This window comes from Leucoraja erinacea, chromosome 17 (assembly GCF_028641065.1).
Source record: "Leucoraja erinacea ecotype New England chromosome 17, Leri_hhj_1, whole genome shotgun sequence".
NCBI classification, from domain to species: domain Eukaryota; kingdom Metazoa; phylum Chordata; class Chondrichthyes; order Rajiformes; family Rajidae; genus Leucoraja; species Leucoraja erinaceus.
In genome coordinates, this window is record NC_073393.1 from 42201394 (window position 1) to 42216942 (window position 15549).

The window sequence follows — 15549 nt, forward strand, 5'->3', positions numbered from 1 at the left end:
TCAAACGGTAAGCCCAATGTGTTGAGCAGTTATACCAAAATCAAATTACTTGCATTGCTGCCATACTTCAAAGGATGATGCTGGAAACAATTTATGACCCTGTTTAAAATAATAGGGGCCATTCAACAATGTAAACATATACCTTTTCCTTGCATCTGTGGGCCACAGCTGCTGTATATGATCAGAACCAAAGTTTGTCTTGACTACAATGACTAAAATAACTCCAAAGCTGTTATCAATCAATGATCTGAAAGAACAGTTTTGTTTGACAAAAACATATACGCCACAGATTTTAACATGAGGAAGTAGAAGTCATTAAAGTCCAAATGTTTTCCACTCTGACTAAAGAATTCCACTCAGTGTTTGTATTGCTGTATCCTTCTGAAGTTACAAAAATTGAAATTATTATTAAACTTAAATAATAGCACGTATTGTTTCAGTTCTTTAGTCAGAGGGTGGAATCTGTGAAATTCTTTGCCATAGAAAGCTGTGGAGGCCAAGTCAATGGATATTTTTAAGACAGGGATAGATAGATTCTTGATTAGTACGGATGTCAAGGGTTATGGGGAGAAGGCAGGAGAATGGGGTTAGGAGAGATAGAGATCAGCCATGATTGAATGGCGTAGTATACTTGATGGGCCGAATGGCCTAATATCCTATCCCTTATGACCTTCATCCTGATCTTTACCATAAATGTGTACCCTTTTCTGATTACATTTCACATTCACAATTTCTCCATATAGTAATTATTTGCTTCAATCTTCATTATAAAGAAAAGGAGAAGGATATTGAATTATGTGAGGAAAGGGAAACTAGTAGAGTAGCTATGGATACTATGAGGTTCAAAGTAAAAGAAGTACTGACACTTTTGAAAAATATAAAAGTGGATAAGTTTCCAGGTCCTGACAGGATATTCCCTAGGACATTGAGGGAAGTTAGTGTAGAAATAGCCGGGGCTATGACAGAAATATTTCAAATGTCATTAGAAACGGGAATAGTCCCCGAGGATTGGCGTACTGCGCATGTTGTTCCATTGTTTAAAAAGGGTTCTAAGAGTAAACCTAGCAATTATAGACCTGTTAGTTTGACATCCGTGGTTGGCAAATTAATGGAAAAGATACTTAGAGATAATATATATAAGCATCTAGATAAACAGGGTCTGATTAGGAACAGTCAACATGGATTTGTGCCTGGAAGGTCATGTTTGACTAATCTTCTTGAATTTTTTGAAGAGGTTACTAGGGAAATTGACGAGGGTAAAGCAGTGCATGTTGTCTATATGGACTTTAGTAAGGCCTTTGACAAGGTTCCGCATGGAAGGTTGGTTAAGAAGGTTCAACTGTTGGGTATAAATGCAGGAATAGCAAGATGGATTCAACAGTGGCTGAATGGGAGAAGCCAGAGGGTAATGGTGGATGGCTGTTTATCAGGTTGGAGGCAGGTGACTAGTGGGGTGCCTCAGGGATCTGTGTTGAAGTCCTTTGTTGTTTGTCATGTACATCAATGATCCGGATGAAGGTGTGGTAAATTGGATTAGTAAGTATGCAGATGATACCAAGATAGGGGGTACTGTGGATAATGAAGAGGATTTCCAAAGTCTACAGAGTGATTTAGGCCATTTGGAAAAATGGGCTGAAAGATGGCAGATGGAGTTTAATGCTGATAAATGTGAGGTGCTACACCTTGGCAGGACAAATCAAAATAGGACGTACATGGTAAATGATAGAGAATTGAAGAATACAGTTGAACAGAGGGATCTGGGTATAACCGTGCATAGTTCCTTGAAGGTGGAATCTCATATAGATAGGGTGGTAAAAGAAAGCTTTTGGTATGCTAGCCTTTATAAATCAGAGCATTGAGTATAGAAGCTGGGATGTAATGTTAAAATTGTACAAGGCATTGGTGAGACCAAATCTGGAGTATGGTGTACAATTTTGGTCGCCCAATTATAGGAAGGATGTCAACAAAATAGAGAGAGTACAGAGGAGATTTACTAGAATGTTGCCTGGGTTTCAACAACTAAGTTACAGAGATAGGTTGAATAAGTTAGGTCTTTATTCTCTGGAGCGCAGAAGGTTAAGGGGGGACTTGATAGAGGTCTTTAAAATGATGAGAGGGATAGACAGAGTTGATGTGGACAAGCTTTTCCCTTTGAGAATAGGGAAGATTCAAACAAGAGAACATGACTTCAGAATTAAGGGACAGAAGTTTAGGGGTAATATGAGGGGGAACTTCTTTACTCAGAGAGTGGTAGCGGTGTGGAATGAGCTTCCAGTGGAAGTGGTGGAGGCAGGTTCATTGGTATCATTTAAAAATAAATTGGATAGGCATATGGATGAGAAGGAAAAGGAGGGTTATGGTATGAGTGCAGGCAGGTGGGACTAAGGGGAAAAAAAAAATTTGTTCGGCACGGACTTGTAGGGCTGAGATGGCCTGTTTCCGTGCTGTAATTGTTATATGGTTATATGGTTAAAAGGTGCCTAGATACCTGTCATAATTATACTATTTCGTTTTTGTCTCTTTGCAGATACCAAACACAGGGAGAATTATCATTGTTCAAGTCTCTCATACATTAGCAACACATGATTAACAAACTAAATAACCTGTGTGTTATCTTAACGGAGTGATTATGTAACGTTTTGCTACCTGTATCCTAGCCAATAAAATGTCCTGGTCACTACTGCAACAATTGTTAAATTCTCTTCATATGCAAAAGGATTTGACTTCATTCAAAGGTTAAATCCATTCATAGCAAAAGGATTTGAGTATAGGAGCAGGGAGGTTGCAGTTGTACAGGGTCTTGGTGAGACCACACCTGGAGTATTGCGTACAGTTTTGGTCTCCTAATCTGAGGAAAGACATTCTTGCCATAGAGGGAGTACAGAGAAGGTTCACCAGACTGATTCCTGGGATGGCAGGACTTTCATATGAAGAAAGACTGGATAGACTCGGCTTGTACTCGCTAGAATTTAGAAGATTGAGGGGGGATCTTATAGAAATGTACAAAATTCTTAAGGGGTTGTACAGGCTAGATGCAGGAAGATTATTCCTGATGTTGGGGAAGTCCAGAAGAAGGGGTCACAGTTTAAGGATAAGTGGGAAGTCTTTTAGGACCGAGATGAGAAAATCATTTTTTACACAGAGAGTGGTGAATCTGTGGAATTCTCTATCACAGAAGGTAGTTGAGGCCAGTTCATTGGCTATATTTAAGAGGGAGTTAGATGTGGCCCTTGTGGCTAAAGGGAACAGGGGGTATGGAGAGAAGGCAGGTACAGGATACTGAGTTGGATGGTCAGCCATGATCATATTGAATGGCGGTGCAGGTTCGAAGGATCGAATGGCCTACTCCTGCACCTATTTTCTATGTTTCTATGTTTAAATAATTTTCGGTCCCTACTTCAGACTACTGGCAAAATCACCTGGGAGATTTCAGAGTAGTGTTTTTTTTCAAAGACAGACACAAATTGCTGGAGTAACTCAACGGGACAGGCAGCATCTCTGGAGAGTAGGATTGGGTGACTTTTCGGGTCGAGACCCTTCTTCAGACCCGAAGTGCCACCCATTCCTTCTCCAGAGATGTTGCTTGTCCCGGTGAGTTTATCTTTGATTTAAACCAGCATCTGCAGTTCCTTCCTACATGTAGTGTTATTTCTATTTGTTAATTGATGATGATGAAAATTCTGGGATTTATTCTCCATGCCTAATTATCTCTGAAAGGAAGAGGCAGTTAAGTGTCCATACATTGGTGGGTCTGGGTTTGCATCAGGGCTGGACCAGGTAAGGTGAGCAGATAGCCTCCTTGAAGGAAAGTAATGAACTGTGTGGCTTTACTGATAATGCAACAGGTATACTGGTTGCCGTTACTTACAATTTATTTTTTAGAATGACTTCAAATTTGAATTGCCCCCTAGTGAGGTTCAAACTGAAGTCCCTGAATCAATTGCCTAAAACACTGGCTGCTTGTCAAGTAATTAAACCACACTCAGCTGTGAGAATGGAGAGGTTGAGAAGGAGTTTCGTCCCAGAGGCCATTTGGATTGTAAACTCCTATCTCACCAGGGACTAACTTTACTGAACGTTTTTCCTTCCGCCCACAATATTTAATATGTAAAAGAATATGTGATTGTGTTTATAGTTTGTTTGGTTGTTTGTTTGTTTGTTTGTCTTTTTGCACAAAGTCCGCGAGCATTGCCACTTTCCATTTCACTGCACATCCCGTATGTGTATGTGACGAATAAACTTGACTTGACTTGACTATCATGGATCGTACAATATTTTTAGAATGGTAATAGAACAAAAAGACATTTGTTCTAAATTTGAGACATCACCTGTGCTATCCAGGTTCTGAAAACACTCAGCGAACCGTAAAATGGTGTCACGGAGGTGCAGCAGTAGAGCGACTGCCTTACAACCAAGGACCTGGGTTCGATCCTGACTACGGGTGCTGCCTGTACGGAGTTTGTATGTTCTCCCCGTGACCACGTGGGTTTTCTCAGAGATCTTCAGTTTCCCCCACACTCCAAAGACGTACAAGTTTGTAGGTTAATTGGCTTGGCGTAAATGTAAAAGAATTGTCCCTAGTGCGTGTAGGATAATGTTAATGTAAGGGGATCATTGGTCGGTGTAGACTCGGTGGGCTGAAGGGCCTGTTTACACGTTGTATCTCCAAACTAAACTAAACTGATCTAAACCACCTGTTTGCTCTGACTCTCATAAGCAAAGCGATCTCTGCCTCGTCCACTGTCATTAGCTTATATTTATTTATTCATGTTCTCTTGTTTGGAAATGCAAAGGTGATTATATGAAGGTTTCAAAGCATTGAATGAGAAGCCATTTCTTTCAGGAACAAAATTGAGAGCAAGAATCACCACCTTCAACATTTGGAACATTGAGTCAGAATGTTTGTCCCTTTACCTCCCCCCTCGACTCCGTTCAAGGACCCACGCAATCGTTCCAGGTGCGACAGTGGTTTACCTGCATCTCTTCCAACCTCATCTATTGCGTCCGCTGCTCTAGATGTCAGCAGATCTATATCGGTGAGACCAAGTGGAGGTTGGGCGATCGTTTCGCCGAACACCTCCGCTCGGTCCGCAATAACCAAGCTGACCTCCCGGTGGCTCAGCACTTCAACTCCCCCTCCCACTCCGCCTCCGACCTCTCTGTCCTGTGTCTCCTCCATGTTGGTAGCGAGCAGCTAAATTCCAGCACCTCATATTTCCGTTTGGGGAGTCTGCACCCCGGGGGCATGAACATCGAATCCTCCCAATTTTGTTAGTCCTTGCTGTCTCCTCCCCTTCCTCAGCCCCCCTGCTGTCTTTAAAAAGCCTTCTGGTTACTCCTCCTGGAAATGAATTGCCACCCCCCCCGCTCCCGATCAGTCTGAAGAAGGGTTTGCGGCCCGAAACGTTGCCTATTTCCTTCGCTCCATAGATTTGCTGCACCATTGAAGCATTTTCTCCCTTGCAGGTTATTTTCTCCTGCACCAAATGGATGGTTGCACGCAATGCTACAGAGACAGCAGAATGTATTGACTGACATTTTTTAAACTGGACGTGACAGTTTTTTTATCTTGTAAAGGAATCAAGCAACATTGGTGGAAGTTGTGCGAATGAGGTTACGTACAAGTATCGATAATCTAACTAAGTGGTGAACATGCTTCTAGCGTTCAAAAGGCCACACATGTTGGTAGGTTCCTACATTCCTATATTATATTTTCATTGGTGTGGCTTGGCTGTTCCTCCAAAACATCAATAGGAGACATGTTTATTGTCTTATTTAGCTGAGCCCTTTAAAAATGTAATGGTTGAATGGAAATGAATTGCAGCTCTTTCAGAAATCCCATTTGCCTAGAAATTTATGAGCTCCATCTTTGAACCATTGAAGCATTGTTGTGCCATGCAGGCTTATTTTCTCCTGCACAACAATGTTTGCACGCAATAATGTTTCCATATGAGGGTGACTGCAGGATGCAATACCTGTTGCTTGACTGCCGTGCAAATATTTCGAGGTTCTAGCCTATGAAGAGGCGTCGACCATGAAGGGAAACCACAGAAGCAACAAATGAAACAAGTGCCAAACCAACGCTGCAGGAGGGAAGAGAGCGTGTCCCCGCTTTATTGACCATGACAAAGAGGACTTGGCGTGGGAAAACCACATCAAGGAAACGCAACATGCAGGGAACCAAATGGACTTCAGAGGCATCCGAAGGAATAGGGCTCCATCTCAAGACACTCACAAGAGGTTGTACTGAGCCACATAGCCCCACTTTCACTCTGAAGGGGCCGATTTATTTCTGCTTGTGACACAGCTGATAGGTCCAGTCCCTCTCTGCAAGAAGGCACAGGCTCCATACAGTTTCGAAAACCAATCAATCTGACAACGTTGACTCAGCTTCAGAACCAGTCCAGTTTATTGTCATATACACCCAAATTTGTAATAAAATTCCTCGATCACTTGTGGCTCACAGCGTAAACATTAACATTCAGTAATAATAAATACAGCAATAAATGCAACCTTTGAAATTTAACGCAGAAAACATAGAAAATAGGTGCAGGAGGAGGCCATTTGGCCCTTCAAGCCTGGCAGTTTGCTATAATGAGAGTCACGAGTAAAGGGAAATGTCACAACCCTTTTCCCCAGGGTGGACATATCCAGTACATGGGGGCAGCACAGTGGCGCAGGAGTAGAGTTGCTGCCTTCAGGGCCGGTCCCACTGTACGAGGTAATTCAAGAGTTCTCCCGAGATTTCCCCTGATTCGAACTTGGAGAATGTCCGTAGCAGGTCGGTAGGAGTCCGTGGATGTCTCGTAGCGGCTCGTACGAGTAAAAAGTAACAATTTTTTTCATCACAAGTATTTTTTTTTACTCGTGGACATTTTTCACAGTGTTGAAAAAACGTCACGAGATTACCGGATTTCCCGGGAACCTACCGTTACTTGTACGAGCCGCTACGAAACATCCACAAACTCGTACGGACCCGCTATGTTCCAATCACGGGAAAACTCGGGAGAACTCGTGAATTATCTCGTACAGTGGGACAGGCCCTTTACAACGCCAGAGACCCAGGTTCCATCCTGACTACGGGTGTTGTCAGTACGGAGTTTGCACTTTCTTCCCGTGACCTGCGTGGGGTTTCCCCAGGAGCCCAGGTTTCCTCCCACACTCCAAAGATGTACAGGTTTGTAGGTTACTTGGCTTTGGTGAAATTGGATAGTAAAATTGGTAATTGTCCCTAGTGTGTGTTGGATCGTGTTAGTGTGCGGGGATCGCTGGTCGGCGCGGAGTCGGTGGGGCCAAGGACATGTTTCCATGCTGTATCTCTAAACTAAACTAGAGGACAGACATAAGGTGAGAGGAGGAAAGTTTAATGGAACTGTGCGGGGCACAATTTTTACACAGAGTGGTGGCGACCTTGAATGGATTTACCTGGGGTGGTGGTGACGATGGACATGGGGCCTTTAGATAGAAGTGGAATACATGGAAGTCCAAGGATTAGAGGGATTATAGAGATCCAAATGTTGTAAACAAAACAGTGTTTTATTAAGTACAGTTTTGGTACACGTGCGCATTTAGCAAGGACCTGAGCAAAGTTCCTGCTGTTGCAATCGGTCACACCAGTTGACTGATGACTTCTTTAACCAACTCCCGCCAAAGCCCTGTCACGTGATAGTCCCAGCTCTCCTGATGACGGTTCTAGCAATAAGTGGCTTGACCACCAGGTGTCGCCACAGAATATTAATCATGTACAGGTAGATGAGACCATCAAGATTAAATCTGGAGGGGGACCAATATTCTTGCAAGGAGGTTGATAACAGGCAGGGTGTGAGCAGTAGGTCATAAATTGGAAGGAGTGATGGGAAGGTAGTGGTCAGGACCAGTACGTCTCAGACGGGCAGAGAAAGGTGAAGGAACATGGTGATGCTGAGGGGCTGAAGTGTGTTTATTTCAATGCAAGGGGTATTGTGGGGAAAGCAGATGACCCTAGAGCCTAAATCAAACCTCTGATGTTGAGGCTGTTGTGGCAACATGGTTGTAAGAGGGACACGAATGGCAGCTCAATGTTCCAGGGTTTCAATGTTTCAGTCATCATCACTGAGATGGGGGAGTTGGACAAATAATCAGGGAGAATGTCCCAGCAGCACGCAGAGAGGACCTACAGGACCGGACATTCATCCGCTGGGGCAATATAGGTTGAGTTTAGAAATCAGAAAGGTACAAGAACTCTAATGGTATTGTCCTTTCAGCCTCCCAATAGCAAGTGGCAGATAGAGGAATGGACGTGTGGACAGATGACCAAAATATGCCAGAACAACACAGTTGTCTTCGTGGGTGACTTTAACTTCCCCAATATTGACTGGGACTTGTTCTGTGCTAAAGGCTTAGATGGGGCAGAATTTGTCAAGCTATATCCCAGAGGGTTCCTTGAAATAGTGTGTGGATGGAGAAGGGAATGTGGTGTACCTTGTGCTGGCAAATGAGCCTGGCCAGGTGACTGGTGTTCCATTGGAGGAGCACTTTAAGGGTAGCGAACGCAACTCCATATGTTGTAACATTGCTTTGAATAAGGAGAAGGCTAGGACATGTGGGAAGGTGAAATCAGAGAGGGCTTTTGTTTGATGTCTTCAGCGAGAATAGGTCCATTGTAAACAGATTGATTCATATCACTGCTTGCACACTGTCGTGGAGCAAGCTTATGATCGAGGTGAATTTCTATGGGAGCTGACTTGCAGGGGTGTTCCACCCACACAATAGTTGAAGCCTTCAGTGAGATCAAAATTGTCCTTCATCGATGCCAGTGTTTCACTGCATTTTTCTTGGAGCTGTCACATGTTGAAAATAATGACAATTGTGCTCTTGGTTGGAGCACTGAATGGTTTTGGGGAGTGGAAGTGGAAGTGATTGCAGAGGTCCATGGCAAAAACCTTCCCTGTTGGAGAGAGCAAGGAGACAGACCGCTGTTGCATGTACCTCCTTGCTTGAAGATGTGGCAATGAATTCCACATATTCTTAAAGCCCTGGCCCACTGTTCGAGTTCATACAAGAGTTCTCCCCCAATTTGCCCTGATTCGAACTCGGAGATTTACGGTAATGGCCAATCGTCGGTACTCAGGGCTCTCGTGGACATTTTTCAACATGTTGAAACATCTTCACGAGTCTTCCCGAGCTTACGTGCCGTTAGCGAGTCTTCCTGAGTACCAGCCGTTAGTGTTACGAGCCGCTAAGAGATGTCCCCGAGCTCCGACGTACCCGCTACGTTCATTCTCCGTGCTTACCACGAGTCAGATTTTTTTTTAAACTCGGGAGAGTTTAGAAACTTATAGAAACTTACAAAATTCTTAAGGGGTTGGACAGGCTAGATGCAGGAAGATTGTTCCCGATGTTGGGGAAGTCCAGAACAAGGGGTCACAGTTTAAGGATAAGCGGGAAATCTTTTAGGACCGAGACGAGGAAAACATTTTTTCACACAGAGAGTGGTGAATCTCTGGAATTCTCTCCCGCAGAGGGTAGTTGAGGCCAGTTCATTGGCTATATTTAAGAGGGAGTTAGATGTGGCCCTTGTGGCTAAGGGGATCAGGGGGTATGGAGAGAAGGCAGGTACAGGATACTGAGTTGGATGATCAGCCATGATCATATTAAATGGCGGTGCAGGCTCGAAGGGCCGAATGGCCTACTCCTGCACCTATTTTCTATGTTTCTATGAGAGCTCTTGAATTAACTCGTACAGTGGGACAAGGCTATTATGATCGCCTGGGACGCCGCACGATTGGCAGCCTCGCCAACGGTCTGTCTGTTTTTTTTGTCTTTTTTTTTATTATTTTTAGTGTGTTTTGAAATTTGTGCTAATGTTCTCTGGTTTGTTTTATGTGGGGGGTGAGGGAGGGGATGGGGGGAAACTTTTTTTCAATCTCTTACCTTGCCGGAGATGCGATTGTTTTCCGGATCGTATCTCCGGTCGCTCTGCGGCCTAACATCATGGAGCTGGAGGCCTTGCTCGGGACTAACTTGGATCCCCACCGCGGGGTCGTGGACTTACCATTGAAGCCGATCCCTTGCCTGCGGATTTTATCATCGAGAGCTCGCAGTCTCGGGTAGAGACCATAAATGTCGGGAGCTCCAACAATGAAGAAGGTTCGACCAGCCCCAACCCAAGGGTCAGATCGCGGGCGTGGGGGAGCTGAGATTCCCCCTCAATGCAGGAGCTTGATTACCCCGACGCGGAGAGCCCGACCGCCAGCTACGGGAGGAAGATCGTCCCATCAACGGAAGGCTCGAGGCCCCCAACTGCAGCAAGACAAAGAAGGGAAGAGATTGAATTTATTTTTCGCCTTCCATCACAGTGAGGAATGTGGAGGAGTCACTGTGGTGGATGTTTGTGTACTTTGTGTGTTCTGTTGCTTTTTATTTATATGACTGACTTGACAAATGAAATTCCTCGTATGTTGCAAAAAATACTTGGCTAATAAAGTATTATTGTATATTGACCAGGCTCTGACTAAAGAATTCATCATCCTCTGACTTGAAGATGAGTACAGCCTCTCTGAATTCCCTGGAATATCCTCCTCTCCCAGACGTGGGCAGCTGTGGAAAGTCAAATGTGCTCATGTGAAGAACTGAGTCAGAGTTGAGGAGGTCTTTGTAGTGTTCTTTCCCATGGGTGTTGACAGCACTGATTCTAGTCAGTTCATCCCACTTCAGTGGGGTGGGACCACAGATGTGAGTTTAGTTGAGTTTATTGTCACGTGTACCGAGGTACCGTGAAAAGCTTTTGTTGCGTGCTATCCAGTCAGTGGAAAGACAATACATGATTATGATCAAGCCATTCATAAGTGCATTGATACAAGATACAGGGAATTGTGACATAGCAGAAGTCTTTAAAATGATGCATGTTTTGAACAGTTGGTGCAGAGAAAAGAATTCCATTTGTCATGTGTGGAGGGTCTATCCAGAGGTGATCCGTAGAAGGTCATGGATCACGTGATCGATGATTAGCCCAAAATAAAGGTAGCAATGTCCAATTAAAGATAGTCCGAGGGTCTCCAGTAAGGTCAATAGCAGTTCAGGACTGCTCTCTAGTTGTGGTTACGCTGCTGAAGAACTCTTGGTTGTTATTGCTTTTGGTGAACTACAGAGAGTCCTGTGGTCCAGCCGTCCACCGTTTGTTCTCTGTAACTTGGGTTTTCTGCTGGATGTCTGTGGGGGCGCTTGTAGGCTCTCTTGAGACATGCTGAAGCTTCGAGTCCAGGAACACCATATTCCTGCAATCAATTAGCTTCTTGATCACTCGATCATTTCATGCACCAGTACGATTATTCTTCTCAGAGAAACAAAGGGTTTCTGAGCATGTCTCATTTATGCCAGAAGTACCCATTAGCTGTGGACACTTTGCAGATCCGACAGTTTAGGGATTGAATCTTTAGTCAGAGGGCGGTGTAGTCTTTAGTCAGAGGGTGGTGAATCGTAAGGTCATAGGGAATAAGAATAGAATTAGGCCATTCGGCCCATCAAGTCTACTCCACCATTCAATCATGGCTGATCTATCTCTCCCTCCTAACCCCATTCTCCTGCCTTCTCCCCATAACTTCTGACACCTGCATTAATCAAGAATCTATCTATCTCTGCCTTAAAATCTCTGAACCTGTGGAATTCTTTGCTACTGTGGAGGCCGTCAATGGATATTTTTAAGGTAGAGATAGACAGATTATTGGTTAGTACCAGTGTCAGGGGTTATGGGGAGACCTCGGAGAAAACCCATGCAGTTACAAGGAGAAGGTACAAACTCCATACAGACAGCACCCATAGTCAGGATTGAACCCAGGTGAATTGGTGCTGTAAGGCAGAAACTCTACCGCTGCACCACCATGCCGCCCCAATCACAATATTTTATCAAAGCTGCTGCTGAACCTCCTACTCTAGGGGTCTCAACTTTGTTTACCAACTTTTTATGGCATTTTACTTTGTTAAATGTTTTCTTAAAAATCATATTGACAACACTATTGCGTTCTTGTGCCATATATCCCCTCTGATTATGTGGATCAATCCATTTTGATGAAATAGTTTGGAAATGAAAAGTAACATGTTAACTTTTTACCTGCCTTCAGCCATTTTAAGCCCCAGTTCTATTATTGGTCATCCATCTTCGTGTGAGTGAAACAGTGTAAATGTGGATGCCAAGAATCAACTACAACAAGACTCTTACTTATTCTATTAAACGCTCTATTTACTCTACCGCTGCGCCACCATGCTGCCCTGCAGGTGTAAGTGCTTGTAAGTGCAGGGTTCTTGGCCATGAAGGCCCGTTGTCCTGGCAGTGTTGGCCTGGCCATGGTGTCCTCTGTTACTGTAGTCCACATGCTCAGCCTCTTGGACCAGCCGAGCCCCAGGCTGCTGCAGGGCATCCAGCGGCACACTCCATCGTCGAGGCTATGCGCAGCCTCCTGGCGACGGTTCGCTTACTGGCCCAGACACACACAAAATGCTGGAGTAACTCAGCAGGACAGGCAGCATCTCTGGAGAGAAGGAATGGGTGACGTTTCGGGTCGAGACCCTTCCTCACACATTGGTAAGCAAACCTTTCGGGGCAGTCTGCCTCTAACAGCCTTGCGAATAACAGAAATGCATATGGTCAGCTTTGTAATTTTAATCACCCCTCCACAGGAGTGCTGGTTCGAAGGGCCAAATGACCTTCTCCTGCAACTATTATCTATGTTTACTGGAAGCTGTGCTTTCTGTTAGACAGATCTTAATTACTCATATGCCCTTATTTAACGTTACTGCCTCACTCCCCTTTCCTCCTTTAAGATATTAAGATATTGACCAAGTTATTGGGCATCTGCCCTAACACTGCCTTTATTGGGTCATATCAATGCTTGCTTGCGTCTGTGAAGCACTAGTTTAAACTTTACTAGTTTAAATGTGGTACTTAGTGACAAATTATTACTGTTGCTTGATGCAGTGCTTTGCTTTTCATTATGAATTTAATTGTTTATTGTGAAAAGCCTTAAATAGTCAATCTCTGCAAATTATACCCAGAGGGGCTGTAATTTTCAGGAATATACTTTTGCGGTTTTTCAAAGAGTGGAACATTTGCAGCTTCATAGTTGTTCGATGACTCATGGCCTTTCCGAAGTCAGTGTTGTGAGGACAACTACTAAATAGAATCAGGAGTTACAAAATATAAATCAAAAGCTGATGAAACATGGAAATTGCTTGGGTATGGTCAGTGATTCATGGAATATTGAGGGAGTCCATCCCAGATCCCAGCTGTTAAATTATTCATATGTTATCTGAAAGTGACTGCAAGTTGTAATGTGAGGAACAATGTAGAATTTTACTGAGAAAATAAAGTAAAAAAACATGATTTGCAATTATTTTCTGACTGTCACGTTCAAATTCCACAATTTATTTCACAGCGACTGAACACATTGAAGCAAAATGTTAGCAAAAATAAGTCTACAGTCTTATTTTTTGTAAACTGGATGGATAAGGTTATAAGGAATAGGAGTAGAGGTAGGCGATTCGGCCCATCAAGTCTACTCCGTCATTCAATCACGGCTGATCTATCTCTCTCTCCTAACTCCATTCTCCTGCCTTCTCCCCATAACCTCTGTGCTAATCAAGATCTATCTATCTCTGCCTTAAAAATATCCATTAACTTGGCCTCCACAGCCTTCCGTGGCAAAGAATTCCACAGATTCACCACCCTCTGACTAAATACATTTCTCCTCGTCTCCTTCCTTTTTTTTAATTAGAAGTACAATATTGTGGTACATTTTTTCAGGTGCCAAATATATGTTAGTGTGGTGCGTCAGGTATTTCGAGAGGCACCTTTATTTGTGTTCCTCCCGGTTGTAGGGAAGTCCACATGAGAGAAAGATGGCACCCAAACCCCTACCTTTAAACCCTCTGGTTAAGGACCGCCTCCGGACTGAACCACTGAGCTGAGGGGTTCGACAGTTAGGGTGGCCCGACCCTTGGGAGCCGCCACATTAGCATGTTAAATTCTATGTACATCTTCATTTATTATTTTTTTATTTTTTTAAAAGAGAGAGAGAAAGAGAGACTAGGTAATAGAGAATAGAAAAACATGTGATGTATAGTGTGTGAGAGAGAAAAAGAAAAGAGATAGGTGAGGAAAAGAAGTAAAAAAGAAGAAAGAGAGAAAGAAAGAGTAGAGAATAGGAGATAGGAGATGAGTATTTATATTCTTGACCATCTTTCACCCAGTCCTGAAACAGTTGGTTTGTAATATTTTGTTGCACCATATGCTTCCAAGAAGTCAATAAATGGAGACCAACTCGTTAAGAATTGGTCTTGTTAGGAGGAATCGCATTTCTTTAAGATGTGCTGTGTCCAACATATTTATAATCCACATTTTAAGTGTTGGTATGGGTGTATTTTTCCAAAATTTGAGTATAAGTTTTTTTGCTATTATTAACCCATAATTAAAAAATGAATTTTGAAATGTGTTCAATTTATTCCCGTCTCCCGTTACTTCAAGTGTAATCCCCGTTTCAGTATTAACATCCATTTTTATCTTGAATAATTTTGTAAATATATCAAAAATGTCGCACCAGAATTTATGGAGTTTTATGCAGGATCTCCTTCCTAAAAGAACATCCTTTAAATCTGAATTATTTCAATTGGATGTGGTGGAATTCCCCAGGGGTTGATAATGGGAACAATGCCTTACAATGTACGTCCATGAAGTGGACTCCAGTGTACAGGGCAATGTTTCGAATTTTGTAGATGAACTGCCAGGGGAGCGATATACCTCCAGGAAACATAGACATTCTGGTGGAATGCCAGGATAGGTACCAGATGAAATATAATGCTGAGAAATGTAAAGGGTTTAATTTTGGTAGGAAAAATGAGAATGACATGTAAACTATATAATTCAGAGAGGTCTTAAGGAACAAAGGAAGAAACAATTCATTAAGAGTGTCAGCCATGTTGAAACCATGGTTACCACAACTTACAGGATCCTGAGCTACAAATAGAAGCATAATACAGGTGCAAGGAAGGCTTATGAAGATAAATGAAACAGTGGTTTGCTCAGTATTAAAGTGTTGTCTCCAGTTCTCAATGTCATAGAAGAAGAAAGAATAAAGGTTTCAATGCTGAAGGGATTTTCTAAAACCATTCCTTGAATGGGAGCATAATGGTTACATCGATTGGCTGGAGTAGTTCAAGTTCAAGATACATTTATTGTCACATGGACCAATAGGTACAGTGAGATTTGAGTTACCATACAGCCAAATGAATAAAAATAACACAATACATGATAGAATTTAACATGAACATCCCCACACAGCGGAATCAACGTTTCCCACTGTGAGGGAAGGCAAGAAAGTTCAGTCATCTTCCTCTATGTTCACCCGTGGTCGGGGCCTTTGAACCCTCCACAGTCGCCGCTATGGCGGCCCGATGTTCAGGCCCTCTCACTGGGATGATAGAACTCTGACGTCTGAACAGACGAACACTCTCAGCGGCTTGGAATTTCAGAAACGGCCTCTTCCTACCGGAGTCCGCGGCTCTTGAAGTCTACAGGCC